This window comes from Salmo salar, chromosome ssa09 (assembly GCF_905237065.1).
Source record: "Salmo salar chromosome ssa09, Ssal_v3.1, whole genome shotgun sequence".
NCBI lineage: Eukaryota > Metazoa > Chordata > Actinopteri > Salmoniformes > Salmonidae > Salmo > Salmo salar.
This window is the reverse complement of record NC_059450.1, coordinates 127,249,171-127,264,076: the sequence shown is the minus strand read 5'-3', so window position 1 is coordinate 127,264,076 and position 14,906 is coordinate 127,249,171. Positions and strand designations below refer to the sequence as shown.

The window sequence follows — 14,906 nt, the reverse complement described above, 5'->3', positions numbered from 1 at the left end:
CAGTCCCCTTTCTCCACACATCACAGTCCCCTTTCTCCACACATCACAGTCCCCTTTCTCCACACATCACAGTCCCCTTTCTCCACACATCACAGTCCCCTTTCTCCACACATCACAGTCCCCTTTCTCCACACATCACAGTCCCCTTTCTCCACACATCACATCACAGTCCCCTTTCTCCACACGTCACATCACAGTCCTCTTTCTCCGCACGTCACATCACAGTCCCCTTTCTCCGCACGTCACATCACAGTCCCCTTTCTCCGCACGTCACATCACAGTCCCCTTTCTCCACACGTCACATCACAGTCCCCTTTCTCCACACGTCACATCACAGTCCCCTTTCTCCACACGTCACATCACAGTCCCCTTTCTCCACACGTCACATCACAGTCCCCTTTCTCCACACGTCACATCACAGTCCCCTTTCTCCACACGTCACATCACAGTCCCCTTTCTCCACACGTCACATCACAGTCCCCTTTCTCCACACGTCACATCACAGTCCCCTTTCTCCACACGTCACATCACAGTCCCCCTTTCTCCACACGTCACATCACAGCCCCCTTTCTCCACACGTCACATCACAGCCCCCTTTCTCCACACGTCACATCACAGCCCCCTTTCTCCACACGTCACATCACAGCCCCCTTTCTCCACACATCACATCACAGTCCCCTTTCTCCACACGTCACATCACAGTCCCCTTTCTCCACACGTCACATCACAGTCCCCTTTCTCCACACGTCACATCACAGTCCCCTTTCTCCACATGTCACATCACAGTCCCCTTTCTCCGCACGTCACATCACAGTCCCCTTTCTCCACACGTCACACCACAGTCCCCTTTCTCCACACATCACAGTCCCCTTTCTCCACACGTCACATCACAGTCCCCTTTCTCCACACGTCACATCACAGTCCCCTTTCTCCACACATCACAGTCCCCTTTCTCCACACGTCACATCACAGTCCCCTTTCTCCACACGTCACAGTCCCCTTTCTCCACACGTCACAGTCCCCTTTCTCCACACATCACAGTCCCCTTTCTCCACACATCACAGTCCCCTTTCTATGTCGGAACATTGTTAATGTGGGAGGCAACCCGTCTGCCTAGGGAAACTAGCATTGGTCTGATTGGCTGCGTCTAGGTGAAAAGCAGCATTTAATATGCTGTTTCCGAGAGAGTGATTTTAATCTCCTATAGCATCATAACTGTCTGGTTATAGTGAGGTGCTTTGTGCTCCTCCTGACCCCTGGCTCTGAGATCATGGACTATGTCCGCATCCCAAAAGGCACCATATCCCCAATATAGTGCAATACTTTTTACCAGAGCCCTTTGAGCCCTGGTCAATAATAGTGCACTAGGGAATAGGATGCCATTTGGACACAGACAGGACTTTATTAGCCTTCTGAATTCAGAGACACTGAGCACCAGGTTCACTATCTATCTGTCTATGACTGTGCCTGTGCTGTATACAGTATTGTATACCACTGTTTTTTGTGTATGGAGTGGAGAGATGAGCTCTTTTCCATTTGAATGTGTTTAGGCTGATTGCATCTAGCCTCATTTATCCCACATGAATCAATAAACTCAAGTCATGACAACAGTATGGGCTATTTCAACTGGCACCCTATTCACTATGTATTGAACTACTTGTGGCCAGAGCTATACAGTATAGTGTATAATTTCAGACAAAGTGGGCCTCCTATGGACCCTGGTCAATAGTGCAATATATAGGGTGCCATTTGGGATGCAGAGAGAGGCTATGTCAGCGGCTATGTGAGCGACAGTAGTTAGCAGCAGATTGCAGCCTGGCTTGACAGGAGTCTGGGCAGTGGCCCGTGGCTGAGTGTGTGTGTCGACCTTTCTGAGATCTGCAGTGTGTGTGTGTGTGTGTGTGTGTGTCTGGCGGTAGCCTCTGAAACATGCCGCATACATGGGTGTGTGTATCCAAATGAGCTGCTATTATGTTGAGGACTATGTCCTGGTGCTGAGGACTGTGTCCTGGTGCTGAGGACTGTGTCCTGGTGCTGAGGACTGTGTCCAGGTGCTGAGGACTGTGTCCAGGTGCTGAGGACTGTGTCCAGGTGCTGAGGACTGTGTCCAGGTGCTGAGGACTGTGTCCAGGTGCTGAGGACTGTGTCCTGGTGCAGAGGACTGTGTCCAGGTGCAGAGGACTGTGTCCAGGTGCAGAGGACTGTGTCCAGGTGCTGAGGACTGTGTCCTGGTGCTGAGGACTGTGTCCTGGTGCTGAGGACTGTGTCCTGGTGCTGAGGACTGTGTCCTGGTGCTGAGGACTGTGTCCAGGTGCTGAGGACTGTGACAGACAGGCTTCTGATGTGTCCATGTCCTCTGTCTCTCCCTCTGTGACATTAGTCAATCCACAGTCCTGTAGTGATAAGCTCTCTAACCCAGGGCCCTGGCCAAACGTAGTGCACTACATAGGGAATAGGGTGCCATTTGGGGTGCAATCAGTGTCTTTTTTCCTGTCCACGTGCATCCAGAAACCACCTATTGGAATTGTACCCATCTTACACAATAGGAAGATCAAACAAGACAGAGCGTAATAGAGCTTTATAAAAGTATCTCTGATCCGTTATTGACTTGTTCTGAAGGGTGTGTGTATTAAAGTACTTAAAGAGACCATCCAATATCTCTTTCTGATCAAATGATCTCACTAAACAGGAATGGCTGGTGTATCCTTGTCTCTCTTAGCTTTAAGACTCAATTCCTCTTTTATTGTCGATTCTTAACCAAAGCAACTGGAGAAAGTTGGCTTTTGGAGTTGAGATACACATTTAGTGGAAAACAGACTCACTCCTATTTATCCTTAAAATGTATTTCAGTAAAATGCTGTAGTCATACACAAATGAAAAGTCCCAGATGGTTTTTGTAAAGCTCTTATTCCAGGTCAGTGTCCGTTGCACTTACAGTAAATGACATGTCAATGAAAGGTGGGATGTCATCCAGCCACATGTCTCCTTTCAGTTACATTCCGTCAGGAGGTAAGGGATGGAGACAGACAGACGTCCTCATGCAGCACCCTGACATGTAAAGACACTGGTATGAGTCCTAAATGGCACCCTATTCCTTATATAGTGCACTACTTTTGACCAGGGCTCTTGGGCTCTCTGGTCAAAGTAGTGCATAATATAGGGAATAGGGTGTCATTGGGGACGCTCCCTTGGTGCTATGCCGGTGTGCTACAGTATGTCTGCTGTATAAATGATGATCGATGGGTAGACCGAGAGGCAAGGCCTTTTCTCTAAGGTGAAATAAGTTACTCTTAAGTTACTCTTGACTATCAGCTGTACCTTCCACTTACTCATTAATAAGGTTCGTTGCTTCTCTGAGCAACCATGTACTATAAACTTGGGGTCAGCTGCGTTGACTTCACGTATTTTCAGCCTCTCTCTCTCCCTCTAAATAGGACTACAGAACAGTCCTCCAGCTCCGTAAACTAGGGGCGATTTAAATAATGTAGGAATCCAAATACTCAATTACTGTTCAGCCATGCATGACTCAAGTACTGTAGACTACAGTCTTGCGTATAATGTGTTCCCTATGTATTTCCTATAGCCTGTACAATACATCAGTGTCTGTCTACTAATGTGAAAGATGACCATATATTGGCTATTCTGTATGTTTGATGTGTTCCTTAAGTATCCCCATTCCACTACCTACTACTACTGGGTGCCCCAAGGTACTGGGTGGGGAGCGGAGAGTTAAAATGGATGGCCAGTTGTTTTGGCTTTTTACAGTATACATTATATCCCTTTTCAGGAGATATCGTTTAAAAGATTATGGTTAAGGTGAAATATCCTTGTCTTGACAGTTTTATGCATTCTTGTTTGTTTGACACATGAGCGGGGTGTCCTCATTTCTACCATAACTCGTACATTGTTACCTGGAGCCCTACTCTTTAGCAAATGTAGCCTACCTACTGTTACTCAAGTCCAGTCTCTCTGCTGTCATGCTTCCCTTTGATGACACAGACATACACTACCAGTCAAAAGTTTTAGAACACCTACTCATTCAACGGTTTTTCTTTATTTTTACTATTTTCTACATTGTAAAATATTAGTGAAGACATCAAAACTATGAAATAACACATATGGAATAATGTAGTAACCAAAAAAGTGTTAAACAAATCAAAATATATTTTATATTTGAGATTCTTCAAACTAGCCACACTTTGCCTTGATGACAGCTTTGCACACTCATGGCATTCTCTCAACCAGCCTCACCTGGAATGCCTTTCCAACAGTCTTGAAGGAGTTCCCACATATGCTGAGCACTTGTAGGCTGCTTTTCCTTCACTCTGCAGTCCGACCCATCCCAAACCATCTCAATTTGGTTGAGGTCGGGAGGTTGTGGAGGCAAGGTCATCTGATGCAGCACTCCATCACTCCTTCTTGGTCAAATAGCCCTCTGTATGTGTTATTTCATAGTTTCGATGTCTTCACTATAAAAATAAAGAAAAACCTTTGAATGAGTAGGTGTTCTAAAACTTTTGACTGGTAGTGTATCACTCCCAGTGACAAATAGGAGAAACAGACAGCCTTGCTGTCTTTCACAGAGTGTTGTGAAAATTGAATCTGGACTACTTCATTCTAAATGCTATCTAGATGATTACTGTATGATGACATGCCCACAGCAACAGATATAGCTGGAAACATAAACCAGCGTCTATATTTAGACAGCACTGTAGGCCTACAGTACAGCATAGTACATCACCAAGGGCTAATGCATCCCACATTAGGTCACTCTTCTGCTGCCCACCTCCCAGCTGACTGCTCTGCCAGACCTATGATGTACAGACAGTATAGAACTGTACAGTATCTTTACTGTATGGCTGTCTATGTTCGAGACACTGGGACCAAGGCTGTGTCTGATAAGACACCCTATTCCCTATGTAGTGCACTGGGGCTCTGGTCAAATGTAGTGCACTAGATAGCGAATGTGGTGTTATTTGAGACCCCCCCCCCCCCCCCAGGAGTTGTGTATTGTGGTGAGTCATCATCAGAGCCACTCACTGACTCCTATAGAGACCCTCTTTGCTCTGTGGGGTTTCACTTATGCAACGCTACACTTAGCAGAGAGAGAGAGTATTATTATTATTCAGGCTCAACTATTTATGTGATTCTAAGTGGAGTCTTCTGCTCTGTGAAAATGTCTGTCTACAACGGATAACATCAATTGCTATGCATTAGTCATGCAAACAGCAGTAGGCCTATATTCACTTCTTCATCCTGACATACTTACTTTCTCCCCACTCGGGTGGGGAGAAAGATGCAACAACAAAAATCTTCTTATCTTATGTGTCCCCCTGTGATTGGAAGGTTGGGGGGTTCGATCCCCGGTCGAGTTACCAAAGACTCTAAAAATGGGACTCGATGCATCTCTGCTTGGCACTCCGCATTAAGGAGATGGATTGGAGGTAAGGCCCTGCGACAGACTAGCTTCCTATCCAAAGGGGTGTACTTGTACATCATGCTGCTTCAGAAACAGGAGATTGGCACATTGGGCAGGAGCCTTTCTGGCTTGGACAGGATAAAGCCATTACCAATGCCCATCTCCTGGCCAGTTAGGGTGTGGTTGTGGTGCTCACATGGTGTGGCTTTAACACACTGTAGATGAGAGTTGACTAGACGTGTTAGTTACGTGTGAATGTGTGTGATGGTGTCATTAGAGGCTGCGATCCAGACAGTGGCCTGAGCCCAGCCCTGCAGGAAGGAGCCCATTAAGCCACTTAATGCAGAAAGAGAGTGGGTGAGATACGAACATAGAAGGTATGACTGGGTCTCAAAGATAATTTGGGGCTCCCCTCCCTCCAAAGCATGACTAGAACACCTCTCACACAGAAATCTATACTGACATCATGCTGACATTAAAGGCAGTATGACAGGGTTCTTAGGTGAGAATTACTGTAGACATGTATCACTCCTCACTGGATTAATCAGAATTAAATCAGGTCTGACTGTGGTTATTATCTGATATGGATCTGTGTCCCAAATGGCTCCCTATTCCCTTTATAGTGCAATGCATGACAGGACGGGAAGGAATCTGAGTCTGTCTCCATTGTGGAACAAAATCACTTTCTGTTGTTTTCCTTTTCTCTCCATGTATAAACTGTCAATCACATTTTGGTATTTTAATATATGATTGAGGGTTACATACAGTGTTGAAAAAACCCTTTCAGGCTCTCTGAAACTAATTCACCTTTCTGTGTGAGGTTACAATTATGTGTAAACCTTGGCTTAAGAATCTCCTTTTCACATCCACTGTTATATCTGCCATTCAACCTTTTTCCACGGACTTGTCAGAGTGCATTATTGGACAAAGCTGTTGTCTGGTGAACACTGTTTTTTTAAGACAGATCCTCTTTCTGTGGCGAAGCAAGTGGGAGGAACTGGGAGGGAGCTGCCCGGGGGAGTGTATGTGAAGGGAGGGGAGGGGAGGTAGACTGCCGCAGGCCTAGTGTTGCGACTAGCGAACATACAGAGAGATAGAGGAGGGAAGACTGCTGCAGGCTTAGTGTAGCAACTAGCCAGCACACACACACACAGAGTGAGAGGGGAGGAGCCTGAAAGGTTTGGCTTGCACCCCTCTGATGTCACTGTTCAGCTGCTACCATTCAGCTGCTGAGCGGAGAGGGAGGGGGCAACAGAGGGAGAGAGGGAAGGGGCTTTGGCTCGAGAGGAAGGGAGAGAGGGGCTGGGGGTGTGGGGGGAGAGTGAAGGGGATCTGATGAGATTCTTAGTCACTGGATATTGTAATCGCTGGGCAGGAAAAAACTATGGGCCCTATAGCCTAGCATGCTGCTTCTGCTGCTGGCTGAGAACACCTCCAACTGTAAGGCACCCTATTCCCTACATAGTGCACTACTTTTAACAAAAGTAGTGCAAAGTAGTGCACTATGTATGGAATAGGGTGCCATTTGGGAGGCAAAATAAGAATGTCTAACGCTTGGCTAGTTGCTGAGATCCTACTGCTACTACTTCTGGGGTGGTTTAGAAAAGAGGGGGAAAGAGGGAGGAGAGAGAATGAGAGCGCTGAAAGCAGAAGGAATGTCATTGTTAGAGCTGCTCTCATCAGTAAAGACAGCTGCCTCTGGTTGGTCTGAGGGAGGCTACAGCAGGTTAGCTCACCCTACTCTATCTCTCTCTCTCTGTATAGAACTAGTTCCCTGCATATTTCTCTCTCTCTGTATAGAAGCTAGCTCCCTGCGTATTTCTCTCTCTCTCTCTCTCTCTCTCTCTCTCTCTCTCTCTCTCTGTATAAAAGCTAGCTCCCTGTGTATTTCTCTCTCGCTCTCTCTCTCTCTCTCTCTCTGTATAAAAGCTAGCTCCCTGCGTATTTCTCTCTCTCTCTCTCTCTGTATAAAAGCTAGCTCCCTGCGTATTTCTCTCTCTCTCTCTCTCTCTCTCTCTCTCTGTCTCTCTCTCTGTGTAGAAGCTAGCTCCCTCCGTATTTCTCTCTCTCTCTCTGTAGAAGCTAGTTCCCTGCGTATTTCTCTCTTTCTCTCTCTCTCTCTCTATAGAAGCTAGCTCCCTGTGCATTTCTCTCTCTCTCTCTCTGTATAGAAGCTAGCTCCCTATGTATTTCTCTCTCTCGCTTTGTAGAAGTTAGCTCCCTGCATATTTCTCTCTCTCTGTATAGAAGCTAGCTCCCTGCGTATTTCTCTCTCTCTCTCTCTGTATAGAAACTAGCTCCCTGTGTATTTCTCTCTCTCTCTGTAGAAGCTAGCTCCCTGTGTATTTCTCTCTCTCTCTCTCTCTCTCTCTCTCTCTCTCTCTCTCTCTCTCTCTCTCTCTCTCTCTAGAAGCTAGCTCCCTACGTATTTCTCTCTCTAGAAGCTAGCTCCCTACGTATTTCTCTCTCTCGCTTTGTAGAAGCTAGCTCCCTACGTATTTCTCTCTCTCGCTTTGTAGAAGCTAGCTCCCTACGTATTTCTCTCTCTCTCGCTTTGTAGAAGCTAGCTCCCTGCGTATTTCTCTCTCTCTCTCTCTCTCTCTGTAGAAGCTAGCTCCCTGCGTATTTCTCTCTCTCTGTAGAAGCTAGCTCCCTGTGTATTTCTCTCTCTTTGTGTAGAAGCTAGCTCCCTGCGCATTTCTCTCTCTGTAGAAGCTAGCTCCCTGCATATTTCTCTCTCTCTCTCTCTCTCTGTAGAAGTTAGCCCCCTGCGTATTTCTCTCTCTCTCTCTGTAGAAGCTAGCTCCCTGCGTATTTCTCTCTCTCTGTAGAAGCTAGCTCCCTGCGCATTTCTCTCTCTCTCTGTAGAAGCTAGCTCCCTGCGCATTTCTCTCTCTGTAGAAGTTAGCTCCCTGCGTATTTCTCTCGCTGTAGAAGCTAGCTCCCTGCGCATTTCTCTCTCTGTAGAAGTTAGCTCCCTGCGTATTTCTCTCGCTGTAGAAGTGAGCCCCCTGCGTATTTCTCTCTCTCTCTCTGTAGAAGCTAGCTCCCTGCGCATTTATCTCTCTGTAGAAGCTAGCTCCCTGCGCATTTCTCTCTCTGTAGAAGCTAGCTCCCTGCATATTTCTCTCTTTTTGTAGAAGTTAGCTCCCTGCGTATTTCTCTCTCTCTCTCTCTGTAGAAGCTAGCTCCCTGCGCATTTCTCTCTCTGTAGAAGCTAGCTCCCTGCATATTTCTCTCTTTCTCTCTCTCTGTAGAAGTTAGTTCCCTGCATATTTCTCTCTCTCTCTGTAGAAGTTAGTTCCCTGCATATTTCTCTCTCTCTCTCTCTCTGTAGAAGTTAGTTCCCTGCGTATTTCTCTCTCTCTCTCTGTAGAAGCTAGCTCCCTGCATATTTATCTCTCTCTGTAGAAGCTAGCTCCCTGCGTATTTCTCTCTCTCTCTGTAGAAGCTAGCTCCCTGCACATTTCTCTCTCTCTCTCTCTCGCTCTGTGTAGAAGCTAGCTCCCTGCGTATTTCTCTGTCTAGAAGCTAGCTCATCTACTCTTTCTGTGTGTATAGAAGCTCCTTACCACTATACTAATGTTACTTGCAGGCAGGCCTCTCAGAGCTACTGGTATTCCGCTCTCCTCTGGACCAGCTGGGAGTCAGGCAGGAGGCAGTACAGGGGAAGGAACCAGGGAGGAATTTGGGGAGTGCCATTTTAAGGTTTCCTATATTTTCTCCTTCCTCTTTCAGCACCAGAACAACACAACAGAGACAGGAGCTAACTGGCTGTAGCTACAGTGAAACTGTACTGTGTCAAGTGATCAGAGGAGAGAGAAAACGACAGCCAGGAGGAAGGACAGAAAGAGGGGGTAAAGAAGGAGGGAATCCCAGCGTTCATTGTGGTCTGTTTGTGAACAGAGTGGTCTGCTGGTGTTCTGCTCCATCAGAGGAGAGGAGAGGAGATTGAGTGATCAGTTGAATTGAAGTGTCTCTGAGGAGAGATTACCGACTGAGCCTCAGCCAAGCCCAGCACATGAAAGATGAGTCCAGACTGAGGGCAGATAGCCTACAGGCTGTGGTGGTGGTGAATATGTGAAAGGTGAGTGGATGTTTCTCTCTAAGGGAAGACTTGCATTTCCTCCTCAAGCTAATGCATATGCATTAGCTCAACAGAATAACACAGGCTTGTATTCACATTCATTCTCTGGGTTAGTTGTACAGGGCTGTGGTGGTGAAGAAGTGAAGGTTGAAGCATAGCGAATAGAGATCCTATAATTCATTAGAGGGGAAATTGGCTTCCTAGCAACATGACTAAAAATGCAAGTCTATGACATCATCCACTCTAGTGAATTCTAGGATATCTATGGGTTGATGTTTCTCACATGTCAGGGAGTTTCCCCCTGTCTCTGTATTCCATTCTCTGGATTCGTTTTTATCTAAGTAATTCACAGGCATGGCCTGAAACTATGTACCATGATATTAACACAAGCTACCATATTTCCTTTTTTAACGCATCATATTTTCTCCAGAATTGGCTGTTTGTGGTTACATTCTTAGATAGAACCTAAAAGGGTTATTTGCCTATCCCAAATAGGAGAACCCATAAAATACCATTTTTTTTTGTAAGAATGTAGAAGGTTAAGAGGATAGAGTTGTGATGCAGTATTTCCTGCCCTCCGTTAATACGTTATTTTAGACAGTGTGGACATTGTTCTCTTATCAGGCCTGATCCTGATAAATCCCCACAGATTTAAGGCCGGTGTTCTTTTGTTTCATACTGCTTTCTAGCCATGGGAACCTGCCAAGTTGTATCACACGGTCATGCTGAGTCCCAAATGGCACTCTATGGGGCCTGGTCAGAAGTAGTGCACTGTATATGGAATAGGGTACCATTTGAGATGCAGTTTATGAATACCTGCTATGGGCTCTTTGTGTAGGCAACACAAATATCAGTGTTGTAACATCATTTCAAAAGTCATTTCAACCTGCTTGTTTTAAACATGATCTATACATAATCTTAGGTGTTACTGACAAAAATGTATTTGTGTTCATATTGTGCAGAGAAGACAATCAACACTGCATAACAGGTTATATCATCTAAGAGTCTAGTGAGTCATAAAAGGATTTGCTATTTCATGTTACAGTAGAATATAAAACTTCTGAGAATAGGGCCTAACCGTGGATGACATAACTTTAACAAATAGCTTATGAGTGCTACTGCATAAAGACATATTTATTACCAAACCTAATATAGAAGAATAATAGAACAAACTTAGAAGAATAAGACAAAGATTTTACATATGATGCTAAAATGAAGTGTCAAGGTTATGGAAAGTTTTGCAGCTAGTGGGTGGATGTGGAGCTTGGGGTGGGAGTGTGGCTAGTGGGGGACACTGGGCTGATATGTGTTACAGTAGTACTGTAGCACTGGGTCTGATGAAGCTGTGGGTAGGGCTGTGGGTGGTAGTAGCAGTGTGTTGTAGCACTGGGTTGATAGTAGCAAGCCTTCCTCTTTCCTCTCTGCAGCATCTATAATAAGGCCTATCTGTATCAGGGCCTCAGAGTGGCACGTGGCTGGTGTCACAATGATCTGCTCCAGGCCATGCTGTGGCTCAGGCTCTGCTCTGTCCTGCTCCTGAGAATACAGCTTGCCTGCCTGAATACAGACAAGGCCTATAGCCTGGCTCAGTGGCTCTAAGCATTATAATAATAATAATAATAATAATAATAATAATAATAAATAACTCTATGGGCTGGCTCTCAGAAGACAAAGACCATACAGCATCTAACAAGTAGCCAACCCAAAACATGTTATATATAGGCTAATATGAGGTATCTACAGATTGTGAGAAACAGCTGCTTGATTAGTGAATGTGCATTGACCATGTTAGAGCAGTATATCGATGTACAATTGTCACTAATAGTTACCACTTCATGGCAGGATGTTGGTGATGTCAAATCAAATTGTATTAATCACATGCGCCGAATACAACAGGTGTAGACCTTACAGTGAAATGCTTACTTACGAGACCCTAACCAACAATGCAGTTTACAAAAATACGGATAAGAATAAGAAATAAAACTAACAAGTAGTTAAAGAGCAGCAGTAAAATAACCATAGCGGGACTATATACAGGGGGGTACAGAGTCAATGTGCAGGGGCACTGGTTAGTTGAGGTAATATGTACATGTAGGTAGAGTTATTAAAGTGACTGCATAGATGATAACAACAGAGAGTAGCAGTGGTGTAAAAGAGGGGGACAATGCAAATAGTCTGGGTAGCTATTTGGTTAGATGTTCAGGAGTCTTATGGCTTGGGGGTAGAAGCTGTTTTATAAGCCTCTTGGACCTAGACTTGGTGCTCCGGTACTGCTTGCCGTGTGGTAGCAGAGAGAACAGTCTATGACTAGGGTAGCTGGAGTCTTTCTTTAGGGCCTTCCTCTGACACCACCTGGTACAGAGGTCCTGGATGGCAGGAAGCTTGGCCACAGTGATGTACTGGGCCGTTCGCACTACCCTCTGTAGTGCCTTGCGGTCGGAGGCCGAGCAGTTGCCATACCAGTCAGGATGCTCTCGATGGTGCAGCTGTAAAACCTTTTGAGGATCTGAGGACCCATGCCAAATCTTTTCAGTCTCCTGAGGGGGAATAGGTTTTGTCATGCCCTCTTCACGACTGTCTTGATGTGCTTGGACCATGTTAGTTTGATGGTGATGTAGACGCCAAGGAACTTGATGCTCTCAACCTGCTCCATTGTAGCCCCGTCAATGAGAATGGGGGCGTGCTCGGTCCACAATCATCTCCTTTGTCTTGATCACATTGAGGGAGAGGTTGTTGTCCTGGCACCACACTGCCAGGTCTTTGACCTCCTCCCTATAGGCTGTCTTGTCGTTGTCAGTGATCAGGCCTACGACTGTTGTGTCATCAGCAAACTTAATGTGGTGTTGGAGTCATGCCTGGCCATGCAGTCATGAGGAAACAAGGAGTACAGGAGGGGACTGAGCACGCACCCCTGAGGGGCCCCTGTGTTGAGGATTAGTGTGGCGGATGTGTTGTTACTTACCCTTACCACCTTGGGGCGGCCCGTCAGGAAGTCCAGGATCCAGATGCAGAGGGAGGTGTTTAGTCCCAGTGTCCTTAGCTTATTGATGAGCTTTGAGGGCACTAGGGTGTTGAACGCTGAGTTGTAGTCAATGAATAGCATTCTCACATAGGTTTTCATTTTGCCCAGGTGGGAAAGGGCAGTGTGGAGTGCAATAGAGATTGCATCATCTGTGGATCTGTTGGGGCGGAATGCAAATTGGAGTGGGTCTAGGGTTTCTGGAATAATGGTGTTGTGAGCCATGACCAGCCTTTCAAAACACTTCATGGCTACAGACGTGAGTACTACGGGTTGGTAGTCATTTAGTCAGGTTACCTTAGTGTTCTTGGGCACAGGCACTGTGGTGGTCTGCTTAAAACATGTTGGTATTACAGACTCGGACAGGGAGAGGTGGAAAATGTCAGTGAAGACACTTGCCAGTTGGTCAGCGCATGCTCGAAGTACATGTCCTGTTAATCCATCTGGCCCTGCGGCCTTGCGAATGTTGACCTGTTTAAAGGTCTTATTCACATCGGCTGCGTGATCACACAGTCTTCCGGAACAGCTGGTGCTCTCATGCATGTTTCAGTTTTATTTTCCTCGAAGCAAGCATAGAAGTAGTTTAACTCGTCTGGTAGGCTCGTGTCACTGGGCAGCTCTTGGCTGTGCCTCCCTTTGTAGTCGTTAATGGTTTGCAAGCCCTGCAACATCCGAAGAGCGTCAGTCGGTGTAGTACAATTCGATCTTAGTCCTGTATTAACGCTTTGCTAGTTTGATGGTTCTTCGGAGGGCATAGCCGGATTTCTTATAAGCGTCCGGGTTAGTGTCCCGCTCCTTGAAACGGCAGCTCTAGTCATTAGCTCAGTGCGGATGTTGCCTGTAATCCATGGCTTCTGGTTGGGGTATGTACATACGGTCACTGTGGGGACGACGTCAACGATGCACTTATTGATGAAGCCAATGACTGATGTGGTGTTCTCCTCAGTGCCATCGGAGGAATCCCGGAAGATATTCCAGTCTGTGCTAGCAAAACAGTACTATAGCTTAGCATCTGCTTCATCTGACCACTTTTTTTATTGATCTAGTGCTTCCTGCTTAAATTGTTGCTTGTAAGCAGGAAGCAGGAATCAGGAGAATAGGATTATGGTCAGATTTGCCAAATGGAGGGCGAGGGAGAGCTTTGTATGTGTCTCTGTGTGTGGAGTAAAGGTGGTCCAGAGTTTTCGTCCTGATGCTGATAGAAATTTGGTAAAATGGATTTAAGTTTTCCTGCATTAAAGTCCCCGGCTACTAGGAATGCCGCCTCTGGGTGAGCGTTTTCTTGTTTGCTTATGGAGGAATACAGCTCATTCAATGCTATCTTCGTGCCAGCCTCAGTCTGTGGAGGTATGTAAACAACTGCGAAAAATACAGAGAAACTCTCTAGGTAGATAGTATGGTCTACAGCTTATCATGAGATACTCTACCTCAGGCGAGCAATAGCTCGAGACTTCCTTAGATGTCGTGCACCAGCTGTTATTTACAAAAATACATAGTCTGCCATCCCTTGTCTTACAAGACGTCACTGTTGTATCCTGCCGGTACAGTGTATAATCAGCCAGCTGTATGTTGATAGTGTCGTCGTTCAGCCACGACTCCGTGAAGCATAAGATTTTCTACGCCCCCTCTTCATGCAAATCCCGGGGATCTGGGCCTGTTCCCGAGAAGCAGTATATCTATCATTCGCATTGGGCTCGTCAGACTCTTTAAAGGAAAAAAAGGATTCTGCCAGTCCGTGGTGAGTAATCACAGTCCTGATGTCCAGAAATTATTTTTGGTCACAAGAGACGGTAGCGGCAACATTATGTACAAAATAAGTTACAAACAACGAAATAAACTGAAAAAACCCCACAATCGGTTGGGGACACGTAGAATGTCAGTCTTCTTCTCCGGCCCCATTTTACATGATGTAGGGGTTAATCTGTGTTCTATATGACAGATGTACAGCATGTCATCATCATGGCATCTCTACACTGTTAATCTGTGTTCATATAGACAGTACAGCATGGCATCTCTACACTGTTAATCTGGAGTTGACCCACTGATACAAATCATTGTAATGCCAGCTCTGTAATGCCAGCTCCTATCAACATCATTACTGTCTGTTGGCCTGCCAAAACTACTGATTTGTCATTTTACTATACTCTAAAAATGTCATATACAAATACAAAAAATGAAGTTAATGGTTAGTGTTCGAAATGGCACCATATTCCCTACATAGTGCAATAGGACCTGATCAAAAGTAGTGCACTATAAAGGGATTATGGTACCATTTTGGACTTAGGCATGTTCTATTGTTACCTCTGTAACACACACCTCTGAGTTTGAGTGAAATTGTTAATTTCCTCACACTGGGGGATGAATGTATGACTGCTGCTGCT

At 45.8% G+C, this 14,906-nt stretch overlaps 1 protein-coding gene across 3 annotated transcripts in view; it reads left to right on the top strand.

Moving 5' to 3' along the window:
- LOC106612871 (tripartite motif-containing protein 3) overlaps positions 1-14,906 on the top strand; it is a 42,629-nt gene that overhangs the window by 2,378 nt on the left and 25,345 nt on the right. Inside the window, exons 1-2 of one of the 3 annotated variants that reach the window (XM_045724529.1) lie at positions 7,131-7,145; positions 9,158-9,506. The exons of 1 other annotated variant lie outside the window; for it this stretch is intronic. The gene's annotated coding sequence lies outside the window, so the exon portion shown is untranslated. Of the gene's footprint in view, positions 1-7,130; positions 7,146-9,157; positions 9,507-14,906 lie in introns of those variants that run through there. One more of the 3 variants, XM_045724528.1, reaches the window with a different exon arrangement.